The 20,209-nt window shown below is 45.2% G+C and overlaps 1 protein-coding gene across 1 annotated transcript in view; it reads right to left on the bottom strand.

The window, feature by feature from the left end:
* The window catches only part of LOC144805644 (uncharacterized), a 147,849-nt gene extending 127,640 nt beyond the window's left edge, over nucleotides 1-20,209 (bottom strand). Inside the window, exons 1-2 of the mRNA XM_078672161.1 lie at nucleotides 20,091-20,209; nucleotides 19,320-19,389 (exon numbers count right to left, since the gene is read on the bottom strand). The gene's annotated coding sequence lies outside the window, so the exon portion shown is untranslated. The remainder of the gene's footprint in view (nucleotides 1-19,319; nucleotides 19,390-20,090) is intronic.

Below are 20,209 nucleotides of genomic sequence, written 5' to 3'. Positions count from 1 at the left end.
AAATAGAGAAATGGCTAAAGCTCCCACTATCCATGGCTGGACGAGTTTCCCTCATTAAGATGGTCGTGCTTCCTGAATTTTGATATCTATTTCAAAACATCTGTATCCCTCTCACGAATAAATTATTTTCGACCCTTCGATCACACTTAATAAGATTAGTATGGGGTGGCGGAAACGCCAGGTTAAACTGGCGGATTATGGAAGTCCCCTGCGATAGAGGTGGGTTCGGGGTCCCTGATTTACAACTGTACTATTTAGCTGCACAGTACAGTTTTTCACAGACATGGTACCACCCTGACGCCAGAATTCCATACCTCCGACCAGAGTCTGACTTAGTCCTCCCGGACATTTTAGCGAGTTGAGAACTTCGTCGGGACAGCAGATCACTGACCCACTGGATATCCAGGGGGAATTTATGTCCTATTTTAAAACATTATACACCACTAGATTGGGTTGAGACAGGGCGGAGCAGGAGAGTTATTTGTCTGAGTTCGCTTTAGTGTATCTTGAAAAGTTTATGCAGGACTTCCTCGCTGAGGCTATCTCCGAGGAGAGCATGTTCCTCTGCCCCAGGGCTCAACAGTTTCACAGCGGATTTTTATAAGGCCTATAAAGATTTATTGATTCCCCATCTCCTTAAAGTATATGCAGAAGCCCTGGAGAGGCAGATATTACCTCCCCCCCTGCGTGAGGCAGTCATCATTCTTCTCCCCAAATGGCAAAGACCTCCTGCTGTGCGGTTCCTATAGACCGTTATCACTCTTAAACCTAGACTACAAAATACTGGCAAAGGCTCTGGCATGTCGCCTGTCTCTCTTAATAGAATCTATAATTGCCCCGGCCCAGTCTGGTATCATACCCTATCGCTCGACAGCCTTCAATCTACGCACATTATTTAACCCTCTGCATAGAATTAACCCGGAAATCCCTGCTGCGGCAATCCTATTGGATACAGACAAGGCATTTGACTTTCTTGAATGGCCTTTTATTTTATCCATCATGGAGCGCATGGGGATGCCGTTTGGTTTTGTAGCCACGACTGCCCTGCTATATAGGCAAGCGCTGGCCCGACGGACTAAATGGTACATTGACGGCTCCCTTCTCACTTTCACGCGGAATGAGATAGGGCTGCCTGTTGTCGCCTCTGTTGTTCATTTTAGCCATGGCCCCACTAATACGGCACTTCCAAGAGAAACACCTTCATAGGTGTTTACAGTTCACCACCGGCCCATTGTTAGTATCATTGTATGCGGATGACACGATTTTATTTGTACGCAACCCCCAGATTAATTTGGATCCCCTTATCCGGAAGGTTCTGCGCTTTGGCAGACATTCCGGACTGGGCATCAATTGGAACAAATCTGTCATTTTTCCACTCACTGCCAGCACAGACATGTGGGACTTGGAGTTCCCCCTGGAATGGAATACTGCCTCGGTTAAATACCTGGGCATACATATACACTTAGAAACAGAGCAGATCATCCGCCGCAATTACGGGACAGCTATTTCCAAATTAGAGACTCAAATAGAGAAATGGCTAAAGCTCCCACTATCCATGGCTGGACAAGTTTCCCTCATTAAGATGGTCGTGCTTCCTAAATTTTGATATCTATTTCAAAACATCTGTATCCCTCTCACGAATAAATTATTTTCGACCCTTCGATCACACTTAATAAGATTAGTATGGGGTGGCGGAAACGCCAGGTTAAACTGGCGGATTATGGAAGTCCCCTGCGATAGAGGTGGGTTCGGGGTCCCTGATTTACAACTGTACTATTTAGCTGCACAGTGCAGTTTTTCACAGACATGGTACCACCCTGACGCCAGAATTCCATACCTCCGACCAGAGTCTGACTTAGTCCTCCCGGACATTTTAGCGGCGATATTAACGAAGGGTTTCCCCAAAGACCCCAAAGATATCCAAAGCGCATCACCCACTAGTTGGGCATGGGAGAAATTGTGTTGCATAATACACACACCATTGCTTTATTCTTCTGATCTCCCACTCCCCAACCCTAAATGGATACATACCTATAACTAGCAAAAAGCTCATACAGAAGACATGCGCTAAATTTGACATTGCTAAGATAGGCTATCTATTTCCAGATGGACATATTTTTGATCCCGATGATGAGTCCTTGTTTCCTGGCGCCACATTCATGGACAGATTCGTCCTTCTACGAATCTGTTCTACCCTGCAAGCTACTTTCCCGGACTACCCTCTGGAACCTCCTTCCTTCCCCCCACTCACGACAGTGCTAGGCAGCGAGAGAGGGGTACATCTAATATCCCAGCTCTATAAGGCATGCGCTGCCATCGTACCGTTCAATGATGACAGAGTACGCACTGCCTGGGAGACCGACTTGGGTATTCCGATCAGAGACAAATAGTGGGCTGCCTGCTGTGCAGTTACGAAAAATGTCTCCCTTAGTAGCTTACACAAACTAATACACTTTAAGTTTCTTTGTAGGATATACATTACCCCCTCCAGACTCCACAGGATAGACCCTGCCGGACGGCACCATTGTGCAAGATGCAACGCTCCAAATGCAGACTTCGCCCACCTCGCCTGGACCTGTCCACGCAAACACTCATACTGGGTAGGAATACATAAGATAGTGAGTGGCATGGTTAAGGTACCGATGACCCCCTTGCCCGAGATTGCTCTGTTGGGATATGTAAAGCAGTTCCCACCGGCAATTCGCAGGTTTGTTGCCATAAGCTTACTACTGGCAAAAAGGGAGGTATCCATTCATTGGGGTGGCAGAACAGCACCATTGATGAAAGGATGGCTGAAGAGCATGGCGTCCTGTTCCACAAACAGGGACCTATACGCAATAACGGTCCCCCCCACCTCCAGGCCCAAAGATATCTGGGGACCTTTCAGAACATACCTAGAGGCGCAGCGACAAGACCCTGTAGCAGGGTTTCTGTACTCACACAGAACTGTGCACAGAGGAGTGGAACCTCGACAAATTAGGGTGTCCCAAAACTTACCTTAGCAACCAACTCACCCCTTACCGAGCTAGCTACAGTGTCTCATTGGACATATCAAACTCCCAATGTTTAGACAAACCAGAACATGAACTTACAGTACCTCAGGGTACGTGGGACTCATGAACACTCTTTCGTTATATTATCATTACAAACCAGAACATGGAGTAAAGAAGACACATGTGCATTTGAAATGTTTATTTACTAATGCCGTCTTCTCAGGCGCAGTATCTTAGATAATACAAGTATACTTATTATCAGTATCAAAATTACCAGCATAGTTACTAAGACATAAAAAGCGAATGGTGACAGCATGTTAACATGCTGTAATGAATAAGAGTTAACAACACTTATATCTCACCCTCCCTAACACATATATTATATTATTAGCTAAGAAGGTCTCTTTGGGTTGTTTTAGGGCGGGCCCATACCTTAGTGTCCTAGCATGAAGGAATCACATCAGCATACACCAGCTCTCTCTGCATGTGCACCGCATCAAGTGTGTTAACAAAACTCGTGCAAAGCAATATCAATCCCGCCTCAAGCCCAAGTTGGCAAAGGCTGCACTTGTGTTATGACTATGAAGGCGTGGAGATCAGACCTCATAACAATTCCATATCGTGTTGCTCCTGAAACTTCAGCACTCTCCGTGCAGACATGGTTTAACAAACAAAACTGATATCAGAGCAATAACATATTATTCTCACATACACCACGGCAAACCACTAGGTTGAAAGCTAAGTCAACAATTAAGGGTCGTGTGCAGAAGTTGCAAGAAAGGAAAAATGGCGTTTAAATCTCAAATGTACCTATGCTAACTTAACACGATATAAGGATATATAGGAGCTATACAACAACCCCCTACCCAGAAAGAACAGGGCATAGTCCCAACAGGGGTGGGTTAGACTGTCCCGAGATACATGTCAATAATCAACTACACCGGATGCTAAACTCCTTTTTTGATGTCGGTACAGTTGATGTATCCCTATGTCATGTTTGTAAACACCGTTTATGTGAATTAGAGTCAAGAACGATTGTAACAGAAAATATGTTAGCAGCCGAGGGACTTGCTTTATGTAACATGTGATCACTCTGCGGCATTGATTGAACCCTTGACAGTGTGCATTATGTCTACCTGTACTTGCCAAAGGATTTTACTTGTCCTAGTGTACTTCTTTACTCATACCTAAACGCAAAATAAAGTTTTAAAAAAAATAAGGGGTAAGAGCTCACTGAAGCCTACCCTACGCCCACACAGGAGCAGCAATCATTAGTGAAGCAGGTGCAAGGAAGCTCACCAAGGTGCAATTTCTGTAATCAGATGTAGGATAGATATATAGCCAATCACCGCTGCATGCAAGACCGTCTGTCTATCAGATCGGATAGATGGCTTTGCATACCCGACGAGACTACATGCTAGGACTTATCAAAGGCAATAATCCTTTCATGATTTTATCTGACTGGATGCGATGGTGATTACCAGCTTATTGATATTGCATCTCTTAATAAGAATAAGCGACTTGGTGTTCTTCAATAAAACTATTTCAATATGGATCGAAGGAATTAAATCAATCATGAATGATACGGTGATTGCCTATATATCTATACTACATCCGATTACAGAAATAGCACCTTGGTGAGCTTCTATAAAAGACTATTCCAACCCTGATGAAGTCCATGTTGGACGAAACACGTTGGCTGGGCTGATGCATTTGAGTACAAATAAAGAATACATTGAAAAAAAGAAATCTCAAGACTCTGCGCTGTATTTTCTGATTTGGTGGAACTTATAATATTTTGTATAGTTTGCAAAGGAAATGAGGTTTAATTACATGCTTGAGCATAATTGATTTAGGAATCTAGTAATAACTGTATGCTCCTTTTCAGAATTTGACAATCCTAGTCAGTATAAGGCACAAGCAAACCCCATATTTAAACTGTGGTCAACCCCCTGGTAGCTTGGCACAGAGCAGTCAGGCTTATATTAGAGGCAATGTGTAAATATTTGTGCAACACTTCAAACAGTAAAACAGCGTAAACAGCACACAAAATCAACACCAGGTTAGAAAAATAGAGCTCAATTTAATCAACAAATCGAAACCCAAAGACAAAAATCCAATCAGTATAACCGGAGATATGAATTTTTAAAGTATAAACTTCTATACAGCACCTAAAAACATAAAGCGCCAACCGAGGCAATCTGGTCATGCTGGACCAGGTTAAAGTAAAAAGTTCAAGCTGATCACGATGGAGCGCGAATTAGATAGAGCCCCAGATTAGTTCAGCTGTAGGTTTTACCCTCTCAAGTTTTGAGCCAAGAGCCCCGTTCGCATTGGAGAGGGTCGCAGGGAGTAAGGTGAGAGTTGATGGCGGTGGTGGATATGGCACAAAGAGCAGGCCAGGTGTCGCAGAAGGTCGGGCTGGAGCTTTACGTTGTTGGTCTTCCAGATCGATTGATGCTTTCCGTGCAAGGGGATAGGCGGCAGGGGCTTGTGCTGAAGTTCCGTGCGAGCAGTGGGATTCCGGTGCGAATGGGTTCATTTCCACTCATGAAGAGTTCAAAAGTTTGATTTAGGAGCCCACCGAACCACAGCAAGGGTCTAGGGCCTGAGAGGCACCATTTGGGAGCAAGGAACGCGCTTAAGACTGGTCCAGGCACTTCCACAAAATGAATGGGAGGTCAGGAACAGCACCAGCCCTCACTGCACAAGCTTCTGTTGATTGTAAATACAAGAGCATGGCTTTAACCCGTTTATTGCGGTGGCAATTCCGCTGCGATGTGGGCGTTCGAATGCGCGTCCGGGGCCGTGTAGGCCAACGGACGTGCGCAGCACTACTGAGGTAGTGCTTGCGACGGCTGTTGGCCAACGCACGCACGCAAGGGTTAAAAAAAATATTTGCTGCAAACCCCAGATCAGCCAAATTAAAAGATGCTCATGTGGACACACTTGTGTCAAAAACTTATTTTATAGATGCGGTCAGCAAGTGGGTAAAGTCTGTGGTTGCGGTGGCTCAGGAGAAAGGTAAGAATGTGCAACTTGAGATTCGCAGAGTCATGCCTGAAGCCTCCAAAAGCAGCCCGCCGGAGCCTGAGGAATTGCCAGTTCTGAGTTGCAAGCTGCAACAGTCTTTAGTCTACAGACCTGAGGACATGTGACTGGGAGCCCCAAGGCCACGACGAGCCTCCAACAGCCTGGTCGCAGGGCATTGGATTTATTTAGGCATTTTTTATAGCGCATACTTTACCCAGCGGAGTCAGAGCGCTTTACAATAGAGCGAAGTATATAGGATTAGATATTATGGTAACATATTTACAGAGTATAAATCCACCAAAAATTACACGATACAAACTAAAGTTGGAGCGATTAGGGTTCTAAAAAAACACATTCCAGAGTTGAAGCGTAAGGACAAACTAGTCTCCAGTGAGGAACACGAAACAGTCAATGCCTCCAGGCTGTGTAGGTGTATTGTTTTGACCCCGCCCCCCAGCCACTGACCACACCCACGTGCCCGCCCCCAACGCACAGACCCCTGCCCCCACTGTCACAGGCCCCGCCCCCACACACACCACACACACAAGCCCCGCCCCCACATTCACTGCCCCCGCCCGAGTAGGAGCATTCACAACCACAGGCCCCGCCCCCACATTCACTGACCCCGCCCCCGGCAGAGGAGGAGCATCCACACCCACAGGCCCCGCCCCCACAGGCCCCACCTTGACACCCACAGGCCCCGCCCCCTCTCAGGAATCATACGTTAATGCTCTTCCACCACTGCCTCGAGTCCTTGTCTCCCCTTACCTCTCTTGTGGTTTCGAGGGGGCAGTGTCGGCCTGGTGGAGGGGACACACCGAGGGCCCCACGTGACAACAAAGCGCGCGCTGGACAAGGGCCGCCCTGATCTGTAGCTGCGCATGCGCAGGACACTCAGTTTGTCACAAGTGCGCATGCGCAGGATGTCTGCTTGTTGTGGCCGCGCATGCGCTGAGAATAGCGGAGCCCATGAAACATAAAGAGTGTGTAATTGAGCAGCCCGCAGGGAAGCACGGCCTGGAGAGTCCAACCGAGAGGGGAAGCAACTGGGAACGTCCACACTGTCTTCCATTCAGAAAAACTGAAAACCCCAGGACTTAACTAAGAGCGCGGGTTAAAGAGGTCTTGATGGGTTAACAACTGCGCATGCGCTGGTGACAGACACTGCGTCCCGCAGCGGAGCACGAGCTAAGAAGGGCCTTGGATTAACAACTGCGCATGCGCTGAGGACAGACACCTTCAAGAGGGCCTTGTATTAACAGCTGCGCATGCGCTGAGGACAGACACTGCTCCCGGGCCTTTGATTACCATGAGCTCCTCACTGCCATGCCAGGGACACTGCAGCAGCAGCTCCAAGCAGCAGGTAGGGGGAGCACAGAGGGGTGAGACTCTGAGACACACATGCAAACAATCAATCAATAACATCTGTATTCGATCTCTTAAATACAGATCATAAAAGCACAATTTAAATCAGTGATCAACAACCAGCCCCATTTCATAAGTTAAAATCCTAGAGCAAGTAGAATTATCTAAAAAGAGCATAAAATAATAATTTTTACAGGACATTTTATCACACAAAGTGCATCATGTGCCTCATAGACCGAATCCAGTTAGTTTACATCAAATTACTCATTTCTGCATATAATTATTAGTTAAAACCAACCTCGCGCCTTTCTCCTTTTCATACAGGCCCACAAAAAGGTGGCTACCACAGACAAAGGGATCAGGCAGAGATTTACAGAAGTAACGTGCCACCTGGCATTGTTTAAAATTGTGGCGCCTTAAAATCAGAAGGATAAAGTCTCCTCTTCCTGTCTTATAAAACACACAGAACAAGACTAGGTGCAGGTCAGATGGGGGGAATGGTTGTCGCAGGGGGCACAGCATCAAATCTGAGTGTTTGACTCTTCTTTCCGTATAACCTAACCTCAAGGGGAGGAGAGTCAGACAAAATCTTCCTATCCAGCACGTAGTGGTTCATGCTAGATAGGAATATCCTCCCTCTGGCCTAGGGGAAGACAGATGATATGCGAGGACCGTCTTTTTCTGTAATTCCTTTCCCTCTGAAGATACTGAGCCCTCCGCATAAAAATCTCAATTAATTTCTGTTTTGAAATCTTCCTGCATGCCGTTTAATCCTTAAATAATTCTCCCAACCAAATTGCCATTAATTCTGATTCCACATAACTCAGCCATCTGATCTTATTGTAATGGTCCAATTTTAAACAATCTTTAAATATGTTTTGTATTAAATCGGCGCTAGTCTAATGGTATGTAACATATAAGGTAATCCCAATTCTATATGTAGGATATCATTTGAATAAGTGGATGGTACGGACACTAGGGACTTAAAAATGATCTTCAGGTTTTCGGAGACAGTCGGCAGGCGCCATACCCCAGACTCCTGCCCCTTATGTGGCTATTGCCTTCATCTTGGCCTGAGAAATGTTTTTAATTGGGTCAAGGGAGCTAGCGTCTAACTTTTGGAGAAGGCCTTAATAGCTTTCAGACTCCTTTCCATTCCTGGTGCTCTTGCCGATACCAGGTTCTCCCAAGTTTGATTTTTATCAAATAAGAGTCCCAGGTATGAGAAGGACTCTACCACTTCCATTTTCTGGCAATCCATATGGAAGTGTGGGGATTTATCAGCTTTGCCAGATCCTGCAATAATGACAGAAGATTTTGTATCACTTACTTTAAGGTCCAGCGAAGCCATGAATGATGCATTTGTTGTTATGAGCCATTGGAGAGCTTCCCCCGTTCTTGCAATTAACACTGCATCCTCGGCATAAGCTAACATTAGTAAGGGGTAGGTGTCAAACACGGGCACGTGAGAACAAAGGATTTCTGGGTATAAATATTGGGACCCTGCTCCCATGAAATTATATCACTTTGGACTATAAGAAGAAACCTTTACTGAGGAGAGGAACCTGAAGAAACTGAGGAGAGACTATTCCCAAGCTGAAGTGCTGCTTGGGGGAATGGCCTGCAGTGGTTGCCTTACTGCCAAAGGAAGGAGAAAGGAACTTTGTACTTTGCTTTCAACTTGTGAAGGATCTCCAAGGGCTTGGAAAAGAGCTTGCCTCCTGCTGAAGTCCCAGGGACAACAGACTTCACCCCCCAGCTCCCCAGAGTTCTTTGTGAAGTGCCTGCTGCTGTTTTGGGCCTTCTGAGGAACTGCGTGTCGCAAGGGGCTGAAAGCGCGACTCAATGAGACGTCGTCGACGCTGCACCTGCCGTCGCAACTCCGGAGAAAGGAGGGTTCGCCGCAGGAACTGTCGCACTGCACCGCATCGGAGAGAAGCGTGCCGCAACGAAGCGGATCGCCGTCGCAACTCTGGAGAAAGGAGGGTGTCGCCGCTGGAACTGTCGCACTGCACCGCATTGATCAAGAGCACCTCGCATCCCCGAGAAGCGCGCCGACGTCCGAGCTGCGGCCGTTGCATCTTGGATGTATCCGCTGTAGTTGTCGCATCGAGCGGAAGCTTCACGCATCGTGGGAGAAGAGCGTCGCCGCTGGAGCTGTTGCCGTCGCATCATAAGGGTGTCGCCGCTGAAGTTCACGCATCGAACCAAGAGCTTCTCGCATCCCCGAGAAGCGTGCCGCATCTGGAAGATCTTCACCTCTTTATTTCTTTGCCCCTGAACTTCGCCGCATTTCCCATCGCTGCGACATTGCTTGTCGTGGAAGCGCAACGCAACCTAAGGTACTTTGACGCAGAGTGTCGCATCTAAGAACTGAACTGAACTAAGCTTAAATCTACTATCTTAAAGTAATCGTAGTGTGTATTTTTGTTGTTTATGGTCTTGTGGTAACTCTATATAAAGTATACTTATTTTTTAAATAAATCCTGTGTGGTGTCCATTTGTAGTGTTGTCACTGAGTTACTGTATGTGGTCACAACTGCTTAACTTACAACGCCTCTGAAGTAAAGCCTTGCTGCTCGCGCCACGCAACCTAGAGGGAGAGCAGGGGTTATTTTAGGTGTGTAATCCCCCTTAACCTGAATAGAGGAGAAGATCCCTATTTGTCACAAGCACCTACCTGTGCCAACTAGAGACCCCCAAATCTAACACCCCCCTTGATTTTGTTGCTCGAACGGTTCTGGCAGACTTTGACTTCTGTATACCACCACCCTTTCACCTCTTAACTGGCGGTTCATTATTAAGATTAGGGTGGGTACAAAGGTCGAGCTACTTAATAGGTGTATCGTTGAGGGAAAGTATAGTGGGAAGAATTTCCAAGAGGCTTGGTACCGGGTTCTCAGATGGAAGTACTTGCAAGGGCTGAGTGGTAATATTATCGACACTTGTGTCCCCTAAGGAGGACTGCATCTGGTAGCAAGAGGCTCCAGTGATAAACACCGCTGAGTTAATTCAATTTCGTGCACGAGTACACTTGTTGCCCTAGTTAAGAATTCCTTGTGTGTCCAAGAGTTCTCAGGCAACATTAAAAATGTAAAGATGCCTCCTGTGAATAATATTTCTGCTGGAGCGAGATCAGCGTTTTGTCTAGTGGCAGTTTTCCCTCATCATGAAGTAGCAGAGAAGGGTAATATGACTGTCAGTCAGTCAAACCACTTTAATCAGTTAATTAATACCATACAAGTAAAATTCAAATAACCCAGTACACAATAAAAACATTTAAAATCCAAATCACAACATGTGAGCAAAAAAAATTATCAATATTACAAAATCAATTTCTAGGCATAGAAAAACCCCAATAGCCAATAGCACATAGACAGACAAAAGGACTACCACATATGGGGTATTTTCAAGAAAGGCAGCAAAAAAGGAAAACAATGATTGTATGTATATAGTTGATGCTTATGTAGCGTTTATCATAGGGTACCTTTTTTGTCTGAGACGAACGGCTGCTACTAAGAAGCTTGCAATATTAAAAATCTCCCATGGATCAATCAACATTTGGAGTTAACTTAAAGCAGGTTTAACCTGTACAAAACCTTTTTTCTCTTAAAATAGGAACTAAGCACTTCCTGTGAATCACAGTATAATGGTTGCAAAACATTATAAAATACATAGTATCCTATGGTGAGAAATTGTCACAGATACACGGACTCAAATCTTCTTGCCTACTCCATCCTTGAGAATTACCTAAAAAGAAGTGAGTTAGGTTAAAACAGAACCTAGTTAAAAGCAAACGGTGGAAGGGTTTAGTAACAATTCTCAGGTACGGTTCAGTCCGAGGGGAGGTGTTTGACAAAAAATAAGCCTTTACTGATGGTTTAAGTAGCTCCCGCTCCTCACGCTCCACCGACACTCCACCGACAGGAAATTCAGGAATTGGGTTTTAATCCAAGTCAGGTCCTCTTTTTTTATCGATCTCTTTTTTTAAAAGATCTGGGTGCCCCAATTTTAATAGGCTGTGCTTAACGTAATAAAGCCACAGGATACTACTAGCTTTCTCCAGAGTGATGCAGTCCCTAATAATCTGATGGTTCAATGTTGAGTCTATATTAACCCCTTGGATGCTAATGACAAGGGTAACTCGTCATGGAGTTTCCATTGATTTCAATGGAAAATACATGAGGAATTTGCAAGGGCCTTAGCATCCAAGTGGTTAAGCCAGGTCTTGAACCGAAAGACCACTGGGGCCAACCTCATCAAATCTGACACATAACTAACCCCTAGCAGAATGGACAGAGAATGGTGACCATATGTGTTTTTTAAAGCACAGAGAGCGGGGAACGTTGTATGTGCCTCGGAGAGGTTACTAAGAAATTAATTGGCATTCTATTAGTGGCATGTGAATTAAAAGAAAGTAATGAAGTGAGATTTCCTGGACATTTGCCTGTTCGTCCTGAACTGGGTTCTAAATTCAGGGCACCTGGACTTGGCTCTACAAGTTTCCTTACCCTTGTCCTGAGGAGGCCAAGAATGATATAAAGGCCGAAACGTGTCCGTGTCAGCAGTCTTTGACAAGAGGAGTCTGATTATAATTGATATATCTTTCTGACGAGTGAATTCACATTTCTGAATTAAGGTCTCGAAAGGGGTAATTACCTCGTGTGCATATAAGACAACCTCAAAGTGTATTTCCTTTATTTAATAGACGAACACTGTTTTTTCTATCAAATGGGTAGAAGGAATTTTATGAATTGTATTTTGGGATGTCTACTTATTTGTAGTTTGCATATATGTTTGTATGTCCAAAAAGATGATATCAAAATGAAAAAGATAATATCGAAATATTGATGACTAAAAAAATTATTACAACGATAACTAAAAACGATAACTAAAAGTTCGTACAAAATGTGTCTGGTATGTTATTTTTTTTAAATAAGAAATATGAACTAACAACAGGACTATGTACTGTTAATAGGGATATATAAAGTTCCCTATGTTTAAGTAGATATACACATATCTTTTCCTCCTTGCCAGCAGTTTTTTCTTTACCTTTTTGTAGTACTTTGTCCAGGTAGAGGAGGGTCATTTGGGTAAACCCCTACATATTTTCTGAATAATGTAATAAAGCCATGGGATACTACTAGCTTTCTCCAGAGTGACGAAGTCCCTAATAATCTGATGCTTCAATGTTAAGTCTAGATTAAGCCAGGTCTTGAGCCAACGGACCACCGGGGCCAACCTCCTCAAATCTGACGCATACCTAACCCCCAAATCTTGATCGATAACAAAAATTGAAGTTAATTGGGGGATCGATAAGAGGGTATGCAAAAAATGTATTTTCAACTTTCTGGACCCCCTCCATATACTTTTAACCCCAGATGGGTAATGTGACTGCTATAAAGAACGTGTTCCATGCAGACAGTGGCGGCTCCCCCACTGGAGCGTGGGGGTGTCACCCCCTGCTTTCTCGACGTGCGAGACGGCAGAAACATAATGGTATTAACTATCATTTTATGTTTCTGCCTTCTTGCACGGCGAGAAAGCCGAAGTGCCGTTTTGGGGTGGGCGGTCCTGCTCCAGGGCAGGGGAGAGTGGCTTGCCCACTGTTGTGCATGCTGAGTGTTTGGTCGGCTCCAGGGCCGACCAAACAGTCAGTATGTACAACAGTGGGAAAGCCACTCCCCCCTGCCCTGGAGCAGGACCGCCCACTCTCTCTTTTTTCTCTATTAGGCTGGTGCAGCGGCCTACAATGGAGAAAATGGCCCTGGTGGGGCGCGCTCCAATGCGCCTCACCACTTGTGATTGGTGGAGCCTGGAGGAGAGGGACGCTGCCTTTGCTGATGACGAGAGCGGAGGCACAGAAAACGCAGGATGGTGGGAGCGGGAGCCGGGACCCATCCAGAAGCGGGACAATAAGTTTCATGTAATATTTTGTTTTTATTAAATGAACTCCTCCCCCCCCTCCGTCACGACCCCATTTTCACCGCCCCCCCCCACCCGCCCGTCATGCCGGCCGCGTCTGGAAGTAAATCTAGAAGGCCTTACATCATAATTAAGTTGTTTAATGTGACTAAACAACAATGGCCTTGAGGAAACCCTCCACGCGGTAGCTACTAAATATGGTAATTCACTCTGGGGCTCAAGCATGGAGGCAGGCATAATAATCTGCAGCGATAACGCTGTATCCATGAAAAACAATGTTGTACAGGGTGTGACATTTACACGTCTTAAGATATGCAGAAATGTGGACAGGTTGTAGGTATTTACACTGCATTTGTCTGTACCATTCCCGTGCATCGTCCAGGCCACGCACCCTACGCGCCTTTGATGGAGCAAGGTTTCGCATATTACGACTTGCTTGGATTCAAGAACCTTGAATAACTTATAACAATGTAATTCAACTTGTTTGTCTTACTAATTTCCCTTTATTCTGACATTTGGGTGTCCTAGAGACGCTTGCCTATGTGTTTACTAACTCAATAACGTTTGTATCTAAAAATGGCCGCTGCTTGGCGGCTTTCTTTCTGCGCATGCGTTAGTCACACTCACGTGACGTACTTGCAGTTCTGGTGGGAATCTGTGCGCTTGCGCATTGGCTTTTAAAATGGCTGTTGGTGTCCTCACATGGTGAAGCTTGCGCTGATGTTTCACGTTATTGTCTGTCTGCACTAAACTCTCACGCCATAGTATATTATAAGTAAAGGGGTATAGAGTAGCTATTCATGGTATACAGTGTATTCATTTATTTCTATGTTTTAATTTGTTTTCGCTTACTTTTCATTTACCGCGGTATTGAGGGGCTGATGGGATGCTCGGGAATCCATATTGAAATGCTGTTCTGCGCATGACAGTCTTCGGCCGGTGACATTGAATGACTGCCAACCAGAGGTGGCAGCCAAGACGTGCCTGGGAAGATGCACCTTCACCCAGCCGAAGAAGCCGAACTGTACTGCAATTGATACATTTGTAATGTTTTCATTGTATTCTGTAGAGTATCTCATGGGAACCCCAAAATCACTAGGCGGGCTCAGAATATGTAAATGTGAGCTTGTAGAAGTGAGACATGATTGGTGTGTTGACCTATCCTACTCGGGGACCAATCGAAATTGGGGATTCTGACACTTGCAACATTTGGGGGGTGGTACACTGACCCGAAAACAGTATAACTAGCCTAGGTTTAGCTAGAGAAATTGTCCGACTTGTCTGAATAGCTGACCTGTCACTGACCCAACGCACTCAATAGGTGACTGATACAGAGCGCTGCGGAGCACTCTGTCCGAAATATACCATAGACTCGAGAGGTTTTACTAAACCTTAAATGCTGGCGGAGCACTTTGATGGAGAATTCGCTAACCCAATTGGGGTTCTGACTGATAGCTGCAGAGAGGGTGGAGCGCAGGCGTTGCTTCCAAACTGCGGGTGCTGGTCGTTCCTTGGTGGTCCTGTCCTGATCCTAATCTGGGTTTCCTGTCCTGTCCTGGGGTGTCCATTCTACACCTGCTGTCCTGTCGATGACTGTTCTTCCTTGGGGTTTATCCTGTCCTTAACTGACCCGTGGCTGGGGTTGGTCTTCACACCAGTCTAGGTAAATATAGTGTCGAAACTCTATACTGCACCTTTCTATTTTTCTGTCTTTGCTTCAATAAAGACATACCTTTGCATATGTTAATTTTCCATGCTTTTCGCAATCTACTATATGAAGAGTCATACATTTATTTCACATAGTATGTTCTTATGTTTCCCCACCTTTAGAGCACATTCTCTCCATACTGTTTATGAATTATAGATGTGGTTTACAATTTTTCTCGTTGCAAGCTGAATTTGAAGAAATGTTGCTATAACTATAGCGTGTTCCTTTTTTCCCAATCCTATAGATGTATAGGGTTCTCTAAATTTCTCACCCATTCTTCTGAAACATTTCCCCATAGTGAAATTCTAGTATGTGCCTAAATTTGCCCCATCTATAGTTTATTCAATTTCTTTGGTTCCATCCCTGCAAAGCTTGAATAGCATTATTCCCTGTTCTTACCTAACATTAGACTCATAAATGGTTGCCCTGATTTACTTTGTATATGGTTATGTGATCTTTATTATCTTGATCATTGATTGTCTACTGGTCGTAAACTGTATGCTTTCTGAATCTGAAACCTAGATAAAGTGTTTTAAACCTTTCGAGTTGGTGGTTATTTGATGAATACAAAGAAATATAAAAGTCGGTATTTTGTTGCCTGCCTTTCTTTTACAGCTAGCTCTCTGATCCATTTGTGATCATAGGTACCCGTAACGGTGGATTGGTAAGTCGGGTACAGTAAAAATAAATAGGAAGGAACAAGGGTTACTGGTAGTAGAGTGCAAGGTCACCTGATTTACGTATATGATATATTGAAGTTTATGGGCCCGATAAATATATGGTGAAATTGTTGGTTAGGTGACCTGCGCGCTCTATCACCTTCATGGCCCCCAGGTAGAGTCCAGGCACTGGGCCAGCTGCATAGAATGCCGCCCTCACCTGTCACAGCTGCATTATGTGACAACTGATATCTGTAGAAGGGTAGTATACGGTGCTTTCCTGCCTGCCACCCACTGGGCTTCCCTCGCCCCTGCTGCTAGGATCAGGATTCAGCTAATGAGCAAGGCGAGCAGAATATTCCCAGAGAGGCACCTAGCGCCCACTTAATTAATAATTAAAAGCTCGGGCCACCGGCCGCTGAATTCCAAAGACGGCGAGGCACAAACACCGTGTGGGAAAGCTGCATGGATAAGTGAAAATAAATATTTGAAGGGAACAGAAAGGTGTGGGTCACTCAAGGTGTGCCCAGCCTGCGGCAGTTGTGACCCTGTCGTATGGCTAAACACACACAGCACTGCCCGCCGCTGCAGGTGTAAAGGCTGGGGAGAGGCCTAGAACAGAAGGGGAGCTTTGATTTGTTAACAAAAGAAAGAGGGCGGTGACCCGTGGGCCTGCTATTTAACTAACTATGTCTGCCACTGCGTTAGAGTTCATGGTGGCCCACCACGGGGACCAGTTCTTTTAAAGTACTAGTCCCCGGTGCGGGTGTACAAACATTCCTTCGAGCTCGTCATGGCGGTGAGTGAAATCAACTTTTGGTTACATTCAGAATGCCTGGAGCAGAAAGAGCTGTGAGGGTGTGTGATAGAGGTGAAGGCCAAGTGGACTCTGTGCTGAACGACGAGCACGCAGGGGAATGAGCAGCCTGGAAGGGCATTGTTCACCATGCCGGTGTCTAGCGAGATTCCTACTACTGACCGGTTTACCCAGTGCAACATAATACGCAATGGAGCCGTGTCCCATTAAAAGCAATCCTTCCTCGTTTAATGTTTTTGGGCAACTTAACTTTCCTTATGACGAGAGTATCAAGTCTGCTTTGATAATTTAACTTGCGTTTTTCTTAGACCGCGTACATTGTCAGGGCACTCTTAATTTCCATGCATGTTGGCCAGTCCTGGCATGGATTCGTCGTTTTAATAGTTGGTGGGTGTAATCAATGGATGGTGCACGGACATGATAAAATAGCATTCACCCTAATGTTCAGACTCGCTTGTACACCCAGTGCTTTACTTATAAGAGGATAAGTATGGATTTAGTGGGTCCTCTCCCAAAATCAAAAAGATGATATATCTATATACTGGTTATTGTCGATTATGCAACTCAATACCCAGAAGCATTTCCCCTACAAACACCAAGCACAAAAAAAACATCAGTGAAAAGTTACTAGAGTTGTTTTCGAGGGTAGGATTTCCAAGAGAGATTTTGACAGACCAGGGTACCCCCTTTGTTTCTCGTTTAATGAAACAAGTCTGTAAAACCTTGAAAATTACCCAAATAAAAACATCGGCTTATTACCCTCAGACAGATTGTATGTGCAAGCGATATAACACAACCTTCATGCTAACCATGGAGAAAATGCTAACCACGGAAGGGAAAGAATGGGACATGTTGTTGCCACTCGCCCTCTTTGTTATTTGAAGCCAGGTTCAGAGAAGCTTGGGTTGTTCTCCCTTTGAACTTCTTTACGGGAGATAGCCACAAACCTTGCTAGAAATGACAAGAGAAGCGTGGGAACAAGAGAAACAAGAAGAGACAGAACACCATCTAGAATACACCCAAAGCCTAAGAAACCGCATACAGAAATTGCGAGATTTTGCTCACAAAAACCTAGAAAAAGCTCAAAAAAGCCAGCAGATGTCTTACAATAAAGGAAAGAGGTGACAACAGTTACAGGTCCATGACTGGGTGCTCCTATTCCTACCTTCCTCTATACGCCAAAAACGGGCAGAATGGAAGGGACCATATGAAGGTGCTGAAAGGATAGGCCTCACTACTTACCGGTTACGCCGTTCCTCAACCAAAACCCAGATATACCACATAAATCTACTAAAGAAATGGTTGTGAACCCTCCCCAACGACACCCATTACGTTTTGTCTGACTCAAAACCCATTCCTTCAACATTGAATAAATTGCCCATAAACGAACATCTAACAGAGGAACAAAAAGTGTCTCTTCAGACCCTCTTAGAGTCCTTCTCCTCCATCTTTTCCGACCTCCTGGGAAAATCAACAATACTCGAGCATGCCATTGTTACCCCACCAAATAAAGTAATAAAACAAAACCCCTACAGAATACCAGACGTTAGGCGGGACGCAGTTCCTGACGAAATAGAAAGCATGTTACAACTAGGAGTCATAAAACCTTCCAGCAGTAACTGGTCTCCCCCATTGTCATAGTTCTGAAACCTGATGGTTCCATCCGTTTTTGAATAAAGGTCCGAGCAGTCAATACCATCTCGAAATTTCACTCATACCCGTCGATGAATCGAGAAATTAGGCTTAGCCCAATATATAACCACATTCGATCTTACAAAAGACTATTAGCAGGTACCACTTAAACAGGAAGACCAAGAAAAATCTCCTTTAGCACCTCTAATGGGCTATACGAGTTTACTGCACTGTGTTTTGGGTTACACAGAGCACCAGCGACGTTCTAAAGACTTATGAACAAAGTTTGCTCCCAACATCAAGAGTACTCCTTAGCCTTCATAGACGATATCATAATATTTAGCCCTAACTTGGAACTACATCTCGTCCATTGTGGGAAGATATTCCAAGCACTTAGGACTGCAGGGCTCCACGTGAACTCCAAAAAGACCAGGATAACCTTCACCAAAGTCAAATATTTGGGCTATTTATTGGGAGATAGGGTTATTGCTCTGCAACAATAGAAATTGAGAGCAGTCTTAGACACCACACCCCCTTCCCTACCAGCAAAAAAGGCATTAGATCCTTTTTGGGCTTACAAGGCTACTACCGCCGGTTTAAACCCAATTATTCTGAAATATCAGCACCACTAACCGACCTACTGAAGAAAGAGAAAAGGAACTAAGACTTGGTAAATCCTCCCCAAGCCACCAGAAAGGCATTCCACGAGCTCAAGTGAGCCATAACCTAAGGCGGAGAAACCAGCAGGGAAGACCGGAAAAACGGAGAACACCGAACAGCCTTCTGAGAGAGAGAACTGGAGCCTTGGGGAGGTCACAGCTTGTTGGCGAGCGGAACACCCGAACCTGGCGGAGGAAGGAAAGTCTAAAAAGAAGGAGACCAGACCTCACTGAAGGATGTGGAGTCGCCACGGACCCGGAGTGACGTGGCTCTTACCGGTGTGTGGGCGTCTACAGGCTTTTGAAAGGAGCTGAGTCAGAGAGGGACGGGAGGGGAGGCTGAGGGGTGAAAGGGACCCAGGGAAAAGGAAATAAGTAAGATGGAAAAAAAAGACAAGAGCAGAAATCATCGGCTACTCTTTTTCTTTTGGTTGCTCCAACCTCTACCCCCTTCCTTCACATTGATGCATAGCTATTATTTATCCCTCAAATCCTCCCTTGATTAAACCCTAAAGCAAAAACACTTACCTAGGTCTTTTCCTTCTGTCCGAGGGACGATGGTGGCCGAGGCTCACCTAAGGGACTGAAGTGGAAGACCCTGTGGGAAAGAAGAATACAAAAGAGACAATCAATCATTGTGATTTCCTGTAATACTAATAAAAAGTGTATACCAAGAAATTATTCAATGCAGTCTGCTCCTTCTTGACTGACTCTTCTACAACGGGGAGTTACATACTCTCCCTACAGGGAATGTGAGACAGACACACAGAGACCAACAGACACACACAGACACATACAGACACACACACAGACACACACAGACACAGACACACAGACACACACACACACAGACACACAGACAGACACACACAGACACACACAGACACGCACACACAGACACACAGAGACCAACAGACACACACACAGACAGACACACACAGACACACAAACACAGAGACCAACAGACACACACACACACACACAGATACACACACAGACACACACAGACACACACACAGACACACACAGAGACCAACAGACACACACACACAGATACACACACAGACACACACACAGACACACACACAGACACACACAGAGACCAACAGACACACACAGACACACACACACAGACACACACTCGGGAAAGCATAGTAGGAAAAAGCTATATACAGTTGTTCTATGCTTGCATATGTACATTGTTTTATAAAGATGGTGGAACTGTTGCTTTGAATGCACTTTCTTTTCTTAAGTCACACATGTATGACACAGTTCAGAGTCTGGAAACCACTGCAGCACCTGCCCTGAATGTTGCCTCTCAGTGTCCTGAAGATGCCCCCGCGCTCGTGCGTCACCCTGGAGTCAGAGGCCTCCCTCACCTCTGCTCGAGCCCCGCTCAGTGGGGGCTGCAGGGTCTG

Source organism: Lissotriton helveticus (assembly GCF_964261635.1).
Source record: "Lissotriton helveticus chromosome 1_1 unlocalized genomic scaffold, aLisHel1.1 SUPER_1_unloc_17, whole genome shotgun sequence".
NCBI lineage: Eukaryota > Metazoa > Chordata > Amphibia > Caudata > Salamandridae > Lissotriton > Lissotriton helveticus.
The sequence above is the reverse complement of the archived record's forward strand: the minus strand, read 5'-3'. Positions and strand labels throughout refer to the sequence as shown.